Source organism: Cervus canadensis, chromosome 4 (assembly GCF_019320065.1).
Source record: "Cervus canadensis isolate Bull #8, Minnesota chromosome 4, ASM1932006v1, whole genome shotgun sequence".
NCBI classification, from domain to species: Eukaryota; Metazoa; Chordata; class Mammalia; order Artiodactyla; family Cervidae; genus Cervus; species Cervus canadensis.
This window is the reverse complement of record NC_057389.1, coordinates 15,083,597-15,103,602: the sequence shown is the minus strand read 5'-3', so window position 1 is coordinate 15,103,602 and position 20,006 is coordinate 15,083,597. Positions and strand designations below refer to the sequence as shown.

The 20,006-nt window shown below is 37.3% G+C and overlaps 1 protein-coding gene across 1 annotated transcript in view; it reads right to left on the bottom strand.

Annotated features, from left to right (window-relative positions):
• Positions 1-20,006, bottom strand: part of ELL2 (elongation factor for RNA polymerase II 2) — a 70,009-nt gene that overhangs the window by 30,379 nt on the left and 19,624 nt on the right. The window lies entirely within an intron of this gene.

Here is a 20,006-nt window from a genome sequence, read left to right as displayed (position 1 = left end):
CTTAGAAAAGAAAAGAATTCTTGACTTCATTGACTTTTGATAATTAATGAGGAATTAAAGGGGAAAATGGTATCTTTAAAGAAATAAAAGTACCCATTTAAAAAAAAAAAGGAGGTAACACCATGGAGAATGACAGCAGGACTTCTCGAAGCTCCCTCCTACCTGCTGCCCCCGCCTATGGTGTGTACGGGAGCAGTGTGCACACAGGGGCAGAGGCAGGTGTCAGGGCAGATCATGTTTCTCATGGGCATCCTGGGTACATGTCATGCTATTTTTCTCCAGCTGAGGAGCTGGGGTGGAGCTGGAGGTTAAGGAATGATGAGTACCACAGAGTTCCCACAACTGAGTTTCTACATCCCTTTTCCCTGGTGGCTTTCAGAGCAGAAGAATGCAGATGGTACATGCGTGCTAAGTTGCTCAGTCATGTCTGACTCTGTGTGACCCCATGAACTGTAGTGTGCCAGGCTCCTCTGTCCATGGGATTCTCCAGGCAATCTGGAGAACCCTCTGGAATGGGTTGCTATGATCTTCTCCAAGGGCATGGCAAGATGGCACAGCCTGACCTAATCTCAGGCTTTTCTTATAAAAATATCTGAGAGCAAGATGTCAACCATGCAATCTTCTTATCTTTAAAATTTTCAAGTCTACACTGTACAGTCTATAGATTTAGTATATCTTATTTCCTGAAGGAGATGGTACACATCAGATATAAATTTTCTGTGCATCAATATCTGAATATATTAGGAATGAAATGTATGTACAAAGAGTACTTATGTTTATACCTGGTAAATGTGCCTAACAGTTTGGCTTCTTGGGCAAAGGCTTAATGGAAAGAGCAGGTTGTGTATGACAATTAGAGCAGGCAGGAGGGGCGACAGAGTGGGGTGCGTCAGAACTAAACTATGGGGGCCTCAGAGTGGACCAGAGCCCGTGGGACTGGTCCAGCTAAAATGGGATCAGAGTCCTTGTCTGATCCAGGGCCATTTCAGAGACTAGACTTCAGAGGAACTTGGGGATACTCATCACTTCTGTCTCTAATATACGGAACCTACTCCATAGCTTGTCTAGATAGTGAAGTAGGAGTCGGTCTTTTCTTCCAGAATGATTATGAAGCATTTTCTTATAAACTGGCCTTTGGGTTATGGACTATGACTAGGGGGAGATGAAAATGACTGTTATTGTTGGGCCTAGGATTGGCTTTTGAAGACAGGGCTAATCACCATGGGAAAAGAAATTCCAAGGTCTGTTTAGAAACAATTTTGGAAGAGCATCCCTTTGTATGATAGGGACTTCTCAATTTTAATTATATTATTTTGAGCTTTTCCTACAAGTCAGTGGGAATACTTTTAGAACTTTAGGGACCCATGGTCTACTTGAAAATTTTTAGCTAATGCCTTAAGAGTGAAATGTTATTTTAAAAGTATCAAAGACTATGATTCCAAACAGTTTCTTATTCACAATGAAGAATATAAAAATACACTACCGTGTTCTGGGCAAGCTGAAAAGTAGATTTTAATTTTCATTCCAAATATGAGAGGCTGAAAATCAAAGGCTTAGGACCACAATCCACAACCCTCCTCCCAAACTCCAGGCTGTCTTTGATAAAAAGCTATGAAGACAAAGTTTCAGGAAACTTTCAGACATTTATAATTAACATAAACACTGTATACCAAGATGTGTAAGTCAAAGCTTCTAATTACTCTGAGACACAAGTTCAGGCATGTGGCACTGGAATACTGTCTGAAAGGTCATTTCGACATCAAGTCACAGACCTCCGTTTTACATAAGGATATAAGGGCAGAAGCTCAGTATGTGTACTGCTGCAAATTTCTCATACGGGCATGCTAGTATCTGCTTAAAAACCACTGGTACTTTTATTGCAGAGGTTTTTCACTGGACTGAGGTACACACTAGATTAAAAATAGAACCAGCAAGGTGTTTCTTCCCCCCATTTATTTAATACAAATGCTTTGTTCTGTTGTGGGTATTACAAATTATTTAGGTTTACATAAGCTTTTATTTGGCAGCAATTCTATAACTTTTATCAGCCTTTTCTACTAAGGTAGCTGCAAACGCTCAGAGAGATGTTCATGACCCAGCAATACCACAGCTTGATTATGACAACTCTTGGTCCTTAAAGCAGACCTGCTGGCAGGGCCTCGAAGATGATTTAGTTGAATGGCTTCATCTTACAGATCTGGAGCAGAGAGAAGCTAAGTGACTTGCTCAAGGTTACATCTCTATTTAAAATTGTAACCCCTGTACCCCTGACTGCCTGACCCTGGCTCGATGTTTGTCTAAAGTACTTAGTACCTGCACTACTTAATTTTGCTTATTGTCTTTCTCCCCTGGCTAGGCCTTCTAATCCTTAGAAGGTCACCGGCTTTTGTCTGGTTTGTTCCAGGTATTGCCAGCATCTTGAATAGTATGTAGCAAAAAGCAGTCACTCCATATGTATTTGCTAGATGAATAAAAATGGTGATTAAAGCCTCAGCCATGGCGAGAACTGAACTATCTGCTTTCTTCCCACCAATATTATAAAGGATGCTGAAATTTCCTTGCATTAAAAAGGTTCTATCCTGAAATAAGTTTGGGAAATGCCAGCTTAAACAAAATCATTTACTTTAAACTAGGTCCTTTCACTCTGAATAGCAATTTCCCAGTTTTTATGACTTCAGAACCCACTTCCCTCCATCCCTATAGTATCTTAGGAGGTCAGCTTGTCTCTTAATATTATTGGACTAAAATAGCTATTATTTTACTACATATAAACTACATATCTTAGTTTGGATACAAAAAATGCTACAAACATTTAAACATTAGAATTCTCTGTTGTTCTCAACTCCTTTCCTGACTTTTAATGATTCTGTAATTTCCTAATAATCTGGAAAATTCAGTTTAGCTAGAGAAATGTATTTGCATGGTACCAGTAAGGTTCCAGAGTTTAGGGGCAGAATAAACCTAGAATCAGAACAGAAAATAGAAACCTCAACCTGAAAGCCACAAAGTCCTATTTTTCAAACTAGAGCTGCAGTTATAACTTTAGGCCTAACATTATGCATTTAGGGAAGAAAAAAAGGCTTCTCAGATCAGTCCAGATGTAGAAACCAATGCTGAGGTGGGGGTGGGGGAGTAGGGAGGGGATCTTTCACTGGCAGTAGAAAAAGTTTAGGTATTAGAGAAATCAGTAAGAGATGAATGTTCCCACTGACAAGGAATGACAGGGAGTGGAGTGGATCCCACACATATTATAAACATCTGAAATGTCCACATGATTGAGGTTTTACTGAGAGTAGTACAAAATGCTAAATTTATCTGCACAAAGGGAAATGTTGGCAGTTATTCAAAAAAAACTCAGGCCATATACCAATTAATATGAATAATTCAGGACAAAGTAAGCCCATTTATTTCCTTGCATTCTTCCTCTGTAGCAAGATGTACAGTATTAAAGAAAAAGTAAAAGTATAATAGCCTTTTCTATTCTCCTTCATATAGTTCCTTAAATCCAGTATTAGGACTTAAAAAAATCTCGATGGAAGGGTACAGTAGGTCAGTACTAATTTTCTTAGTGCTATTACTTCCATGGAATATAGTCTTTAAATAAAAAAACCATTCCTTTGAAACTATATTCTCACCCCTAATATATTATTTTAAATTTATGGCTGTTTTGGGGGAAAACATCATTGATGACAACATATCAAAAATTAATTTCAATTGGTTACAAGTAAGCAATACCATCTACAAGAGTAAAGTGCTAATTTTTGACAGTCAAATACACCCAAGTTGCTGTATCACTGAAACTGAAAAAAAATTACCTTGAGTAATTTTTAGCTCTCTTAATAAGGTTTCTCTTTAATATGAAACCAGCCTTCTAAATGTTGGTCTACCCAGTAAGATGACACTGACTGATTTGTTCATTTATTTCACTTATTCCACAAGTATTAACTGACGGCCTGCTGTGTTAGGCACTACTCTAGGTTTCCGTGACATATTAATGAATAAAACCACAACCATCCCTGCCATTGTGGCACCTATGTACAGAAATTCAGAAGAGATAATGAGGACTTCGACTAGGAGATGGGGAGAAGTAGAGGGATTCAAGATATAATTTGTAGGTAGAGATGGCAGGATTCCTAGACATACCGTGAAGAAAGAAAGAAAGGAATATCAAGGTTGATGCCAAGGCATTTTCCCCTGGAAGAATGGAGTTGTTTGAGAGAATGTGTGTGTGTACACACATATACATATATACACGTATGTGTATATATACTCATATGTATATGTATATATTTATGCTTGTATATTTATTCTTGCATATGATGATGAGTACCTTAATGTAAATCAGCTAAGCACATGAAAATACAGTTGACCAATGCTGGTTTCACCAGCTAAAAAGGGGCTTCAAAATGGGTTTTGTTATGACTCATTTTGTAGCTTCATGGCCAAAAATTATTGAGAAAGGCCCAGGTGGTTGGGTGTAGTTGGTTGGTAGCTGGGTATTTCCAGGAAAAAGGGGGAAGGTCAGTTAGTGGCAGGGGTAAGATGCAAATAGCAGATATTAGAGAACCAGGGAAAAGGATACAGACTATGGAGTGTGAGGGAACAGAAAAGCTGTATTTAAAAATGACTGCAAAATTGCTAAATGCCATAATAGCTTTTAGAAGAAAAGTGACAGAACCACCAAGAGAATCTAAGTTTGTTCAAATTTCATAGCTGGGCTAATCCATATGTCTCTCTTTGGTGGCAAAAACTAAAACTTTGTGTTCAGTTCCATAATCATTATTCTAAAATTGCTTTTCATTTTATTAACCATTCCCTTCTGAAATTTAAATATATTCCACAGCATCAATGCTTCTTTAGAAAAGAATTATCCTATTCCTAAGTCCGCCCACCCTGTCACATTATCTATCTCCTATTAATAAACTACCATTTATCTATTTTACTGAGGTTATTGGCATCTTGGGGAGTCAACTTTGACTCTTCTTTCTCCCATACCACCCTACATCCCTCAGCATCCAGATACACAAGGCTTACTGCTTTTACTTCCCAAATTCTCTCTCAAATGTATGTTCTTGTGTCCTTCCTCTGTTTTGGCTCAATATCACCTGCTTGGACATCTTGTAACGTGGCCTCCACTTTTTGTCTTCTCTTGATCCCATCCTCTAATGATTCGGCTGCCAAAATTAGTTTCATAAAATGCCAGCGTGACCATGTCAATCCTAAGCATCATAATTTCTGTATGGTTTCTACTACTGATCTATGTAGAATGTAAACTCCTGAACAGGAAGGACACTTGTGGTTCCTTCCCAACAGACCTGGGCCTCACTCTCCACCTTGTACTTGATGTCCCCATTTCTGTCTTGACCTGTGCTAACTTACCCTTTATTTAACCCTCAGCCCAGAAGCCTTTCCTTCCCCAGTGAAACAGGTTCCCTTTTCTGTCCCCACAGCCTCTCGGGCTCACCTCTCCTTCTGCCCTCACTGTAGTGCGTGCTGAGCACTTCTTCATGTCTTCCTTCCTATTAGACCAAGAGTCTTTTGGGGGGCAAGGACCATGGTCTTACTTTCACACATACTGGAACATAATAGATACCTAATAAATATTTGTTGGATCCATCTGAAGAAACTTAGAACTAGATTAAATGCACTCTGAAGAAGACTTTTGCCAGGAATACTAAAAAATAAGATCTATATCTGAAATAGATGACTTAAAAGAGTCAGTGGAAAACCAGAGCAGGCAAAAATAAATAGCAGAATGAAAGGAAGAAACAAAACAGACAGCAAACAGCAGGCACTGTGTGGTACAAATGTCAGGATGAAAAAGTTTCTTACCTCTTTGTGCTATGTTTAGCCCCCAAGCTGAGGTCAAGTGGTTGCCTGAGTTTGTGGAACTTAAATTTATAATATACATTTTTCTTTTTTTAAAAAATTATCTTCATCTTTATTAAAATATTCACATGATACTCTGGCCTTATGAAATTCCATTTGAAAATATGATCTAGCATCTTTAAGGCCACTTTGCATTTTAAAGGACTTAGGGAAACCACACTAAATAATTCTAAACGTAGCAATTCTCCTGGTCAAGTAGGAAGCAGAATTGTGTTTTTAAAAAAAGTGGCTTGTTTCTCAGAAACAAAGGCCAAACCTGATTTCTACAAGGAAAAACAATCTTTGATATGAATGTCATTTTCCAAATTCATTGCTAATCTTCTCTCCTTGTTCTCCTGAAGTCTTGAAGAAAGCTTTCTGTAATATGCCAGGAGGCACTGCTGGTAAAACGTGGGTGGAACAGAAGTCATGTATGGCAGTCAGCAATGGTTGTGTAAATCTGGGGGGAGACGGGTACTTGACAGATGTGAACACTTGAGATTAAAACAAGTCGCTAAAAGTGGCCCAGGCTCTAGATTTTGCAAAATACATGGTTTCTTTCCAGCTCACTCAATGTTGCTGTGAAAACTTATCAGTTCAATAACATAAATGGTATTTAAGTCTGAAAAATATTTCCATATAGATTTTAAAAGAAATTCAATTCTTAATTTTCTGTTTTTCAACATCAACATATTTAAAAACAAATTTAAGCTACAGAATGCTTTTTTCAAAAGAAATCTTGTGAGGAAACCCACCATGTACTACAAATAGAGCCACTCTGATTGAGGAAAGGGTGACGAACTGGGACTGCTGAGGCAGCCACGTTGGTAATATCACAGAACCCAGGCGGGCTCTGGGGACCAAGGACACAAATCCAGGCTCTCTGCTAAGGGAAGAGAAACAGCAACAAGATGTGTAATACTTGGGGGATATTTTATTAATTACACTTTAGTCACATCTTAAATGACAGTTACAAAAGACTGTGTGCAAGTATGATCTCTTATATGCCATTTCTCGATGGGAATTAGAGGCAAACATTTGAAGGATACCAGAGGTAAGAAATAGTGTCCTTCTGCCTTATTCCCTTTCCTTTTTAAAATGCTTTCTTTACTATTGGGTCTCTTTGTATTTCCAGTTCTAAGATGGATACAATTCAATGGTTTGAGAAGAGGAAACCTGAGCACTTCTCCTTCACACACAGATGACAAGGGAACAGGGCAAGCAGACCACATCTAGTACGCTAGATTACATATGCTAGAATCTGGTGCAACGATGCCCAGTTTCCAATGTGCCTCTGGAATCTACCATCTGTGTTAACTTGGGCAAGCAACTTAACCTCATGAATTCTCAGTTTCCTCTGGGTAATGATATTATTCACCTCATAAGGCTGTTGGAGTTTAAAGAGATAACTTATCTAAGGGGCTTGGTAAAATGTCCAACACACAGCATATGCCCCAGAGTGTTCTGAGGACGTAAAGACAGTATTGGAGAGCTCCCACTCTGATTTTGGCCTGTTCAATTCATGTGCACACACGTCTCCTTCAGCAATAGTGATGTGTTTGATTTTTAAAGTAATTAAAAAATGGTAATGGACTGATAACAGGTACCCTGTGGATAATCAAAAGTTGATAATACTTATTCTGAATTCTTGGTATTTGCAAAAGTAAGGGGCTAGAAACCTTCAGGGTCAAAATTTAAGTGTTAGCTTAAATAAAAGCCAAAGAAGCTATCTGGGAAAACAAACAACCCAAAAGACTAGCAATATTTCTAACTGTTCCAAACTCAACATACACAGAGATAAGGTATAAGAATGAATCAGCCACAACAGGTGTCCATGAAAGGCTGAAAAATTACAAATGCCTGCAATTACTCTAGAAGGGTATTATTCTAGAAGGGTAGCAAACACTGCTTCCCAAGTGCCCTATCCATTAAAAAATAAAATAAAAAGCTGCCTTCAGAACCCCAGATACTAGCTACAGGGCACTGAAGAAACGAAACCGAATTAAGTGGGGTTTTTTTTTGGTGTGTCAAAACTATATAGGTAGTCTTAAAAAATGAATAAAATTTATTTTAATTTTTAAAGGTCTCTTTCTAAACATCTACCTTGAAAATATAGTCCTAAGGTACCGTCCATTTCATAAAATTTATTTCTATTCAGTTTTCATAAATCAAATTCACTTGCTAAAATTTCTTTCAAGCCTTCAAGAAGTAAAACTATTTCTGATTTTACATGTATAAAGCTACTGATATGCACAGTGCATCAAGAACTAAATTAAAAACTGCAATTCTGATTTCTGAGAGACTTGGCAGGTCATGTAAATATGAGGGCCTGTCAAGTCTCTTAGATCAATTGATTTATTATTATTATAAGAAATACAGGACTAAAATGATTCATTTCTAAGGATGGTATGCCTGAGCCGTTGGTAGAGCCATCAAAGCTATCCCTTCAAATAGAGAAAGATATGTTGGCAAAGAAAGACCTAAGATATTTTACATATGGGCAACTAAGGTAATTACTGTATTTTAGCAATTCATATCATAAAACTGTTGGTTATATTCTAGATGGTTATTTGATTGAGACAACATAGGTCCCTCTAGAATAAAGAAATTATATGAGGTAGCAAAACATTTTATCCTCTTGACAATAATTCATTGCATTGCCCCTTAAAAAAGATAACCATATCAGTAGGCTTCAGGAGACATTTGGCTTCTTATGACTCAATTGCCTTATACATTTTTGGAAAAAAATAGATTTTTTTTTTTAACAGAATCTGAAATTGTAAAGTTTAAGACTTTATCCAAAATTAATCATGGATTCACAGTTATCTTATTTTTCAAATTCTCAAAGGAAGGAACAGAACACTATCTTCCTGGAAAAGTAAAACAAAACACCAAGCATCCCTGGTAGAAACTTCTCTTAACAGCCAAATACAAAACATTTAAACAGCTATGGAAATATGTCAGCATCATCCTATTGTTTGGTGGAAATGGAACACCTCAAGTTCTGTTCCTCCTTCCAAATCTGTGAAAACTGATTTTAATGAATTACCAATATAAACAGATTAAGAGAAAACTAAAAAAGCATTCTGGTTATTATTAAGGAAGAATTTCTTAGTGTTGATTAGTAGAGTACTACTACATTCATAAATATGGCTATACCTTATATTCTCACTCTTAAAATAACTTAGTGATTATTAGACACTGTAAACTTTTTAAGTTCTATAAAAGATTGCCCCTTTCCTATGGCTGCTTAATTAAGTACTAACCCTTTAATATTGTGGGCCCAATTTAGTTATCTTTAATAGGTTCTCTATTGCATTCTGAGTTTTAGTGCCTGAAGTTCCCTAAGAATCTTATCTTTTGAAATTCAGCTGACTACTGCTTTTCATCCCCATAATCTATTCTTTCTAGACTGGAGTCATTGCCAGGACTCTTCACAACACCACTGTTCCAAAATGTCTGCTGTTAATTCAGAAAGGAGAGTGGCCTCTGTCCCATGCTCTTGATAACACCAGTCACCCCCCGCCTTTACCTTCCTTCCCCTGGGGAGAAAGATCACAGAAGGGAGAAAACTTTCTTTCTCAGCTGATAGATGACAAAGCAGCTTGTTAAGTAGTTGACTAGAAAGATATTTAGCTGGTGTCTAGGTACAGATAACTTCCAAACATGCTTTCTCTTTTCCTTGTCAACTTTTTTTTAAACCTTGAATATTCAGGCTTTCTCCTAGATTCCTGACATATTTAAGCTCAGCATCTCTAAACATTTATTTTATGCTTATAGAAAAATTAGGAAATATAGATAAACACATCTATCTCATTAGAAAAGGAATTTGTAAAGCAATGACATTTTGGTGTACAGCATTTCATATTTTTTGTAGCTTTATATTTGTGTTTGTGTACTTTTTTTAAACCTTCCTAGGTGGCTGAGCAGTAAAGAATCTGCCTGCCAATGCAGAAGAGGCAGGAGACGCGGGTTCGATCCTTGGGTCAGGAAGATCCCCTGGAGAAGGGAATGGCAATCCACTCCAATATTCTTGCCTGGAGAATCCCATGGACAGAGGAGCCTGGTGGGCTATAGTCCAGAGGGTCACAAAGAGTGGGATAAAACTGAGCACACACATAGCACATTTATTTTTTAAGTTAGTATAATGATATATATGACATCTTATTACTAATTAGGAAGAAGAAATGATAACTTCAAAAGCTTCTAACCTAAATTCATGGACAGACAGCCTTGCCATTTATCAGTTATATATTCTCTTATACCCATCAGGAAAGTATTACAGCTCTTTAGATAGAATAACATGACTACATTTAACCTTTAACCTTTGCTACTTAATAATTTTTTCTTGCTACTGTTAACAAGATCATTTTTATACTGAAATTCCTAATTGTTAGTGCTTAGAGAGGCTAGTGATGTTTAAAAATTGTATTTATCACTTAGTGGGCATTTTCCATGTGCCAAAAACTTTGCTAAGTATGAACATTATAAGACTTTGACCTATGTGTTTTGACTTTAGTTTGGAGACATGGCTAAAGAAATGGTGTAACAAACAATAAGAATTTCAAAATCTGCACTCATATACATACCTTCCCACTAGCTATCATACATGAGCCTTCTTTGCTCCTATCTAAAACCAATCTCTCCTCTGAGCAAGTAGACACTATCTCTCCAACTACTCAAGGGCACTGCTCCAGCAAGTCTTCCTCTTTTGTGTATCAACTTTTGCTTTCTATTGGGTGAGGCCCATCAGTTTACAAATATTCCGCTATTTCTCCCATTTTAAAAGAAACTTCTCTTTACTCCACTCTACTATGTTTAAGCCAGTGGCTTTTAAAGTTATTTCTGAACTGACCATGTTACTAAAGGAAATCCTGTATAAGTTTTTATAGTTTTTCACTTGGTTTATCTGCAGATGCAAATTTGTTCCCTTTTATCTATTATCCATAGCTTTTAATTAAATAGTTAATTTTCTTTTCCATTATATTAATGAGCATTCTTCAAAATATGTTAAGTTCTAGAGATGAGAGTGGCCATGTGTATTTTATTGTTGTTGTTCAGTAACGTGCTGGTTATTAGCTTGATAGTTTTCATCATGTTAAGAAAGAATTCTTCTATTCCCACTTAAAGTTTTAACCTAGATTTAATATTGAATTCTTATCAAATGCCACCTTGGCATCTACTGAAATATGTTCTGGTTTTTCTCTTTTAATCCATGCAGATGACAGATTATAAAATCAAAGATATGTATTTACATTACTATATTTAAAGTTAATGATAATGAGAACTTTATGTAACATTTGTTTCTACAGAATCAATACAGCTTGATAGTTATGAAGCTTGACGACACAATAAAACCCATGGATTCACTGCCCAACATAAGAGAACATTAGCAATAATGTATCTACCCATGTGCTCCTCTCCTATCCCTTCTGCCTGTTTTTCTCTATCAGAGGTAACAACTATTCTAACTTTCGTGATTACCATTCCTTTCCTGTTTTTAATGATTTGATCACATGTGTACCTACACAATACAGTTTGATTTGCCTGTTATTAAACTCTATACATGTGGTGTCACACCACATGTAGTTCTTCTGCCCACTTAGAGAATGTTCTCGGCCGTACTGCACAGAGCTCTCAGCCACTGCTTCTCCCTTGTGTACTCTTCTATCATCAGCACGCCACGGTTTCTATTATCCTGTCATTGTTCGTAACTGGTGTGAACAAAATTTGGCAAAAGGAGCTTCAAATTTCATAAATGTTAAGAATTAAAAGTATCAACACTCGTAAGTGTTCATAACTAAATCAGTTTGCCTAACAATTGAAAAAAAAGTAACTCTTTTAATAGACCTTAATAACAGAATTCCACCTATTAATACATCTTTTTTTCCTTCTCACTACTGGACTGTCAAGTATAATTAAGCTCTATAAAAACGTCTTTTGGAACTGTTTCTCTAAAAACCCGTTTCTTCCAAATCCCTCAATACCAATGTCTTCTGGACAAATCCATCTCGACAGAATGAGGTACAGAGTTATTATCTGAACACCTCATGGACAGCACGTCCTGAACCAAATACTCCATGACTCCTGCCTCAGTCTGTTCTTTCATCTATTTTAGATCTTGAATAATAGCCTCACCATTCAAACAAATGCTCATCATAAATATGACATCATCCTTGACGCCTCCCTTTCCTTCCTTGCCATATATAAGCAATATAAGTTAAGGTAGCTACTCGATAAACAAACTAAAATGCATATCTGATCACATGACTCCCTGGCTAAAATTTCTAAAATTAAAAAATAAAAAAAAGGAAATAATAATTTCTTGTAGTGTTTTTTAAACTATAGACTGTGACCCATTGGAAAGTTATGACATAATTTTAGTAATCTGTGACCAGGATTCTTTTAAATTGAAATCGAATAGAACATGTCAGAATATATTGGTAAAGGATAAATAACGTGCTGTGAAACTTTTTTTAGCTGTTTGAATGTGTGCACCTATATCTGTAAAGGATCACAAAGCAAAATGTTTTTCCTTACTGTGACTTGTTACTAAATGTGCTGAAAGCATCTACTATAGTAGTTTTCTCCTACTGGGGAGATTGGTGGTCCCCTTCAGAAAATGATGAAAGTTATGAACCTTGTCCAAAAAAGAGAATGTACGCATACCTACGTATGTGCATATTCTTTTCCTATTATTAATCACAGTGAACCTAGCTATTATAAGGAAATCTAGGGGGGATATTTTTTTTTCTTTCTTTTTTTTTTTTTTTTTTATTAGTTGGAGGCTAATTACTTCACAACATTTCAGTGGGTTTTGTCGTACATTGATATGAATCAGCCATAGATTTACACGTATTCCCCATCCCGATCCCCCCTCCCACCTCCCTCTCCACCCGATCCCTCTGGGTCTTCCCAGTGCACCAGGCCCGAGCACTTGTCTCATGCATCCCACCTGGGCTGGTGATCTGTTTCACCATAGATAGTATACATGCTGTTCTTCTGAAATATCCCACCCTCACATTCTCCCACAGAGTTCAAAAGTCTGTTCTGTATTTCTGTGTCTCTTTTTCTGTTTTGCATATAGGGTTATCGTTACCATCTTTCTAAATTCCATATACATGTGTTAGTATGCTGTAATGTTCTTTATCTTTCTGGCTTACTTCACTCTGTATAAGGGGCTCCAGTTTCATCCATCTCATTAGGACTGGTTCAAATGAATTCTTTTTAACGGCTGAGTAATATTCCATGGTGTATATGTACCACAGCTTCCTTATCCATTCATCTGCTGATAGGCATCTAGGTTGCTTCCATGTCCTGGCTATTATAAACAGTGCTGCGATGAACATTGGGGTGCACGTGTCTCTTTCAGATCTGGTTTCCTCAGTGTGTATGCCCAGAAGTGAGATTGCTGGGTCATATGGCAGTTCTATTTCCAGTTTTTTAAGAAATCTTAGGGGGGATATTTTTAAAAGCCAAATTTCCAGACCACATCATTGACCCTTAGAGAGATTTTATAGGTAAGAAGCACTGATATCCAAGGTGAAATTCAAGCTCCTTAAGACGGTGGGAATATTTGCCACACCTCCCTACCTCTCTGAGCCCTCCCTGACTCTCTTCCTGGTTGGGGAGATACTCAACAAATGTTTCTCTGAATGTGAGAGTAAAATGCTCACTGAACATTTATTATAGGCAGGCAAGGCAGTTTAGTGATGAAAACAGGCTCTGGAATCAGATGCTTAGACTGTGTGTAGGTTCCCTCACTCACTAATGGTGTGAGCTTTACCAAGCGGTTTAAATTTAGAGCCAGAGTTAACACACCTGCAGGATACGCGTATGTGCTTCACGGCATTCTAGCCAGGACTAAATGAAAATAACACGTGTAAAGTGCTTAGAATAGGGGTCTTAGCACATAATAAATATTCAATAAATTTTAGTTATAAAACTACTGAAAAAAAAAAACAACCCTGGAGTCTATAAGCAAAATAATGGATGACTATGCATTTATGCTAAATATACTACAAATTATAAGAGTAGTTAAGAGAGATTTTGAAAATTCCTAGTCTGGTAAGGGCAAATTCATTAGCCTCAAAGCATTTATATATGTCTTTAAATCAGTAAAATTCTTTTCTTCTAAACTTGTTCTCAAAGCAAATTACTTTTATAAGTTAAAAATTTTAGCCTAAAAATAAGTTTGAGAACATTTTAATTTCATACTCTTGTTCCTTCCAGTTTAAATCACAATTCAAGAATGGTTATAAATATTTACCTTTCCTATAAATTCTCCAGATTATCTAACATACGGAGCTAATAAGCAAACTTGTCAAGGGTGAGGTCAGGAAAGAAAACTTTCGAAAAGATTCTAGTTAGTTAAACCTTATTGCAGAATACAGCAACTCTCTAAATACTTCTACTGCATTGCTGCGGTTAATTGGATCTAAGATACCAGTCCAACTGGACGACTCTCCATGATTTTATGTACCCCTGCATAATATAAAATGCTGACAAATTAGGACACACCACTAAGATGCTGTTGATAATGAGATGCATTTTTTAATTCCAAAGATATTAAAGGTTAAGAAATGCCTTGCAATCAGTGATATATAGTAATTTTGTTGCTGTGTTAAATATTGTTTGAAATAAGATCTACGGCTTCCGCATATTCTGCTAAATTGTTTTTCCTGCTTAAAATTTGGCTTTTCTTTTTAATAGAGCAAGTTCTTATAAGGATAAGGCCTTGCACATAGTAAGAGGTCAAAAGAGATTTAAATACTGCTTGTGATTCAAATTTAGGGGTGGATTAGCTATAAGAACTGTAGGTGTTATAGGATGGTTAAAGATTACTTTTCAAGCTTAAATAAGTGAGTGCTGTTAAAGTGACTATGTCTGTAACATAGACAACTGAATTTCACAAGTTTCAGTTTTTGGTGGGAAACGAAACAAAAAGGCAAAGCCATCAGTGGCAGATTTTATTGACAAACGGGGTGTCAGTAACAAGAGCTGGCACTTCAAGGTCCACACCGTCTAGCGTGGTGCCTGGTACACAGCAAATATTCACAAAAGCTTGCTGAATGAAGACTGGAAGCTTAACTAACTGCTAAGAATGCCATTTATGGTATTGGTTGCAAGTTCAGATTTCAATCATAGTTCCAATAGCTGCTTTCCAAAGTGACTTCAATTTGATGAAGGACAGAGCTGTGTGACTTAGTTTTCAGCTCCTTTGTGATCTTTGATATATACCAAAGTGAATATTTCTTTCGAATTGGGCAATTTATTACTGTATTAACACCTTAGTAAATTAACATATGGTTGCAGTGTGTGTGCTCAGTCATGTCTGACTCTGCAACCCCAGGCTCCTCTGTCCATGGAATTTTCCAGGCAAGAATACTGGAGTGGGTTGCCATTTCCTACTCCAGTGGATCTTCCAGATTCAGGGACAGAACCCAAATTTCCTGTGTCTCTTGCATTAGGATTCTTTACCACTGAGCCACCCGGGAAGCCCAAAGTGTGGTTAATGAGGTATAATTCAATACAGACATCAAAATGTTATCTACACATTTAACCACTGTAATATTAAAAAAAAAAAAATTAAACCAGAACTGCCATTACAAAAGGATTTAATTTTAATGTTAAAATCAAATCTTTGTAGTATTAATTACATTCAGAGCTGAATGTGTAAGGGTAAGCTGTTAGTCAGCAACCTTTGAGCAGACTGACTAAACACAACTGTTGGCAAAACCAGTGGAATAGCCAAACCAAAAACAGCAAGGGAAAGCAGACTGCAGGCATATCATCGAAGAAGGAATGGCAGTGCTGGGGATTTATTTTTATCTTTGCTGCTGTTTCAAGCAGATAGTTATCTTTGCTTCCCGGGTATCAAGTAGATTAGAGAAGGGTAGTCTGCGGGAAGTATTTGCAGGTGGGTTGAAACTGCCTACTAATTTCAAATACTGTATAATTTAGTTTTTCAAAACCAATCTTCTCTCCAGCCCCCCAAAAGGAAAACAAGTAATTAACAAAGTATTTCTGAATGCTTTGCTAAGTTTGGAAGAAAAAATCCAACTCTGTTCTTTAGAGTTAATGGCTCTACTGCAAAAATTCTAACACCATTCAAGCCTTTTAAATTAGCAGTTCAACGCAGATTTCATCCACCAAAGGTCACTGTGCCTTTTTGGAAGGCACACATTTAAAACCTGTTTGGCTGGCTTTTTGTTGCTCCTTCTTGATAAAGTGTGTGTGACTCAGTATTTTATAGGAAACATGACATGGTGGTACGTACAGAAAATATTTTTAAAATTTTCAGTCATCTTAAGGTTAATTTCTAAATTACACATGCAGCTTCTACTTTCTAAAGCCTCTGGGACTGCTGAGTCTGAAGCAAGCAATTAAATTAGAGAGAAGTTTGGAACAACATTCTCATAACAAATACTGAGTTAAAACTGAAGTCTGGAATCCTCTTTACTGTGACAAAGTTAACATTTTTCTCACCGCCCTGGGACAATCATTCCCTGCACAGGCGTCCCTGTGCCACACGCAAGCCCACTCTGCAAGGCTGCCTCAGGCCAGCAGATGTGGCCATTATTTGCTGTGGAAAACCTTACCATTTCAGATTCTATCTGAATTATAAACATACCTCTTTGTGTATGAGGGTGTACACAGATTTTAATAGACCTGAAATTTAAAAACCTATTTTCAGGGTACAGTATTTTGTTTTTTCTGAAACCTTTGCTCTAAGGTGCTGGTTCATACCAATCAGAAATACATAAGCCTTGTTCCTGAGAGTCCCTTGTTTCTACAGAGGTCTGAGAGGAGGTTCTGGATTAAGTCCTACATTATTAATTCTTTCCTGAGTATTAGTCTGTATGTGTTTGTCACGGGTTCCCTGAGGGCAAGGCCTGTGTCTTACCCATCCCTGTATCTCTGCACACTAAGCACTTAAGCAAAGTACTTGGCACCACTAAGGACTAAAAGAATGTGTGTGCAATGAGCAAGAGACAAATGGAACAATAAAGTTATTAGTACACCCACTGACTCGGCACCTGTTTATAGTTTATTGAATAATTATGTTAGTAGATAATTACATCAGTAACAACTGCCATTACTTGAAAATACTGAGTTAACTTGCTTCCAGCACCTCTCCTTTGAGAGCTGTGCAGTGTAGGGAGAATTCCCCCTGGCAATGTAAAGACCTAGGCAGTACAGCTGTCTCCTTCAGCTGTGTGTCTTTAGATAAGAAATTTTTAACAAACATAAAAATACACAGTAATTAGTTTTTAAACTTTACTGGAACACACAGTTTTGGAAAATTTTCATCTACCACATTTTCAGTATCTAGTTAAAATGTGAGATAGAACTACCTGATTTGGATAAAGCTTGCTCAACAATAAGGATGCAGCTTTTGGAAACTGTGCGTTATACCAATACACTCCTCTGAATGTCGCAACTTGAACACTTCAGTACTGTAGTGAATCTTACCAGCTTCTTTTTCTATCAATTAGAAAAGCTATCTTTTCTGTCTTTTCTACAAAAATGCATAATTCTATGCATTTACTAGGCAACAGTAAACCTTTAGTTATGAGAATCCTAGGTATGGATTAGAACCGTGAGGATAATTGGTTGAGCCATACTCTTAAAAATCAACAAGGTATTTCAGGCTGATTTATTCAGCTCCTGATATTCATGAGTTTTAAAAACAGTCAACTGCTCCTAACAGTTATTTTGTCTCTTCAGAATTCATAAAATGCCTTCAATGACCATTCAATTTCCTGAGTACTCTCTTCCACAGAGGGGAAAGGGTGAGATGAAGTGTGAAAGACACAAGTTACATTTTTTATGCTGCCCAACTATGATGATAAAAATCCAGGTAATCAATGATTCTCAGAATTTTCCTCTTTAAGAGCATATTGCTATACTTTGTTTAATGGTCCAGTCTGCATTTTCTTTTTTTTTAGAAGAAAACTTCACTCTAAGAGAACATGTTCAGGCACAAAAGTAAATATGCTTAAAAGCAACCTGCCAAGACCCAAATTCTGACTTTCTAACAGAAGGCGGAAAATCCTATAATTAGTAACAAGAAAGGGCATAACCATGCAGTGCTTAGTATCAGGGAAAGAGGACATAATCTTGACACTAAATGTTCACTTTTAAAATGATGCATTGGCAACATTTCATTTCTATTTCAAATATGTCTACACAGGACACTGTCATGATAGTTAATTTACATTTTCAATCACATTTGATGTAAAGACTGTACATTTGTTAAATTTGCCCCATTCTTTCTAGGAAAACTTTCAAAGCGTCTGAAACCCTGTATTAGAAGACAACTAAAATTTTTCATTAAGAAAAACCCTTTTGTGGGCAATCTAAGTTAAAACCTTCTAATTTTGAGTCCTAAACATTTTCCACATAGGAAAACTCTCTAAGGATACTTTAGAGAGTTTTTAAAGCAATCAGCACCGGCAATGTTAAATTACCATGGCTCTCAAGAAAAACAGAGGAACGCTGTACAGAAGACCCTCACATTTGTGGCTCTGCGTCCTCCCTGTGGGCTGTGCCAACCCACTCCCTCCCCTGCAATGACTCTTTGTTTTTACCCAGTCCCAAAGGGATGGGGAGGGCTCTGCAAAGAGAAGGGGGGAGGGGAGGCTGGAATGCAGCTGCAGGCTCTGAAACAATGCTGAGTCCATATATTTTGTTCCCAGTTAGAATAATAAAAAGGGGACTGCGGTGGGGGGTGGGGGACGGAGAAGACAGAGCCCAGAATGCCAAGGTAGGACCCAGTGTCCTCCAGCTCGCCTTCTGCGGCACTCCCTCTCCCCACGCTCCCAGCCTCCCAACTCCAACAACCATTCATTTGGTTAAAAGCTTATCTGTTAAAATTCAAATGCCCATTAAGATTTAAACCCATCAGTTATTTATACCTAAATTACTTTTATCAGTGAACTCCTCTCAGACAATAGGGTAGGAAGAGAGAAGGGAGCTTGCAAAGATAAACTGGGGAAGCCTAGAATACTAGGAAAGTTTGGGGGAGGTGGGTAACAGATTTCAGAAAAGGAGGGCCGAAGTTTCAAATAGAAACTGCCTGCTTTGTAATGGTGCCTAGGGCCTGGAGGTAACAGGTATGCCATACAAGCCATATTCCTTCTGAGACTGCTAAAACCTACATTTCTGAATCAAGAGCTTGGAAGCCTGCACATATTGGTTCCTCATTATTCAGTTTAACCTAGTCCCTCCTAAGAAAATATCCTTCACTTGCATTTCCCTGGCCTCCACTTCCCAAGTGGGAGAATTATGGGAAGAGGGAAGAAGCAGACACCAAACAAGCTGTCAGCTGCTAGGGAGGGAAAGACCTCCTCTTCAAACCCTCCTCTTCTCCCCTGAGTACTGTCCTCTCTACCCAGGTAACCCTTCTCTGAAATGGGCAGCCCGGCTGAGCTCAGGAATCCCTGCCTCTAGAACATCCACTCAGATGTTATTGATGCCACTGAAATTTGTAAGAAAATTCAAGAAGCCTTAAGTGAACAACCAAAACTAATACCTCAAGATAGAATCAGCATGCAGTAAAGATCATCTAAAAAGCTATAAAACAAAATTCAGAAGAACAATTGTTCCCATTAGGATCCCATTCATGAACACTCAGTTACTGGGGGAGAAAAAAAGAGGACTTCATTATAAAGCTGAAGCAAACCTCTAACATCCACACACAAACATCTCCTTCAAGTTAGCATTTCACAAGATTTAGAAGTACTCTTAGTTGGTGCTGAATGATACAATTAATCTCTTGATTCCTGAAGTGTTTTCAAGTTATGAAGTTTAAAAAGATTGTACTTATACACATTGAATTTCTGCATTTTGTGACATAAAAATTCTCAAGCATATAGATTTATAATAAGCAGGAATAGGATCTTCCCCCCTCAGGTTGCCTTTTCACTACAGCTCTAAAATCCATTTACAGATAGTCCAAATCTCCACACTATGGATAGTATTAGAGACAAATTTAGAAATGCATGTTAATTTAAGTGAAGGAATGATTGAGTCTACCATTTTATTAATATTAAATAGTAATAATAGTAATTATGAAATAATATTGACACTACTCCTGTGAAGTTTATCATCTATTACAAATACAAAATTCATAG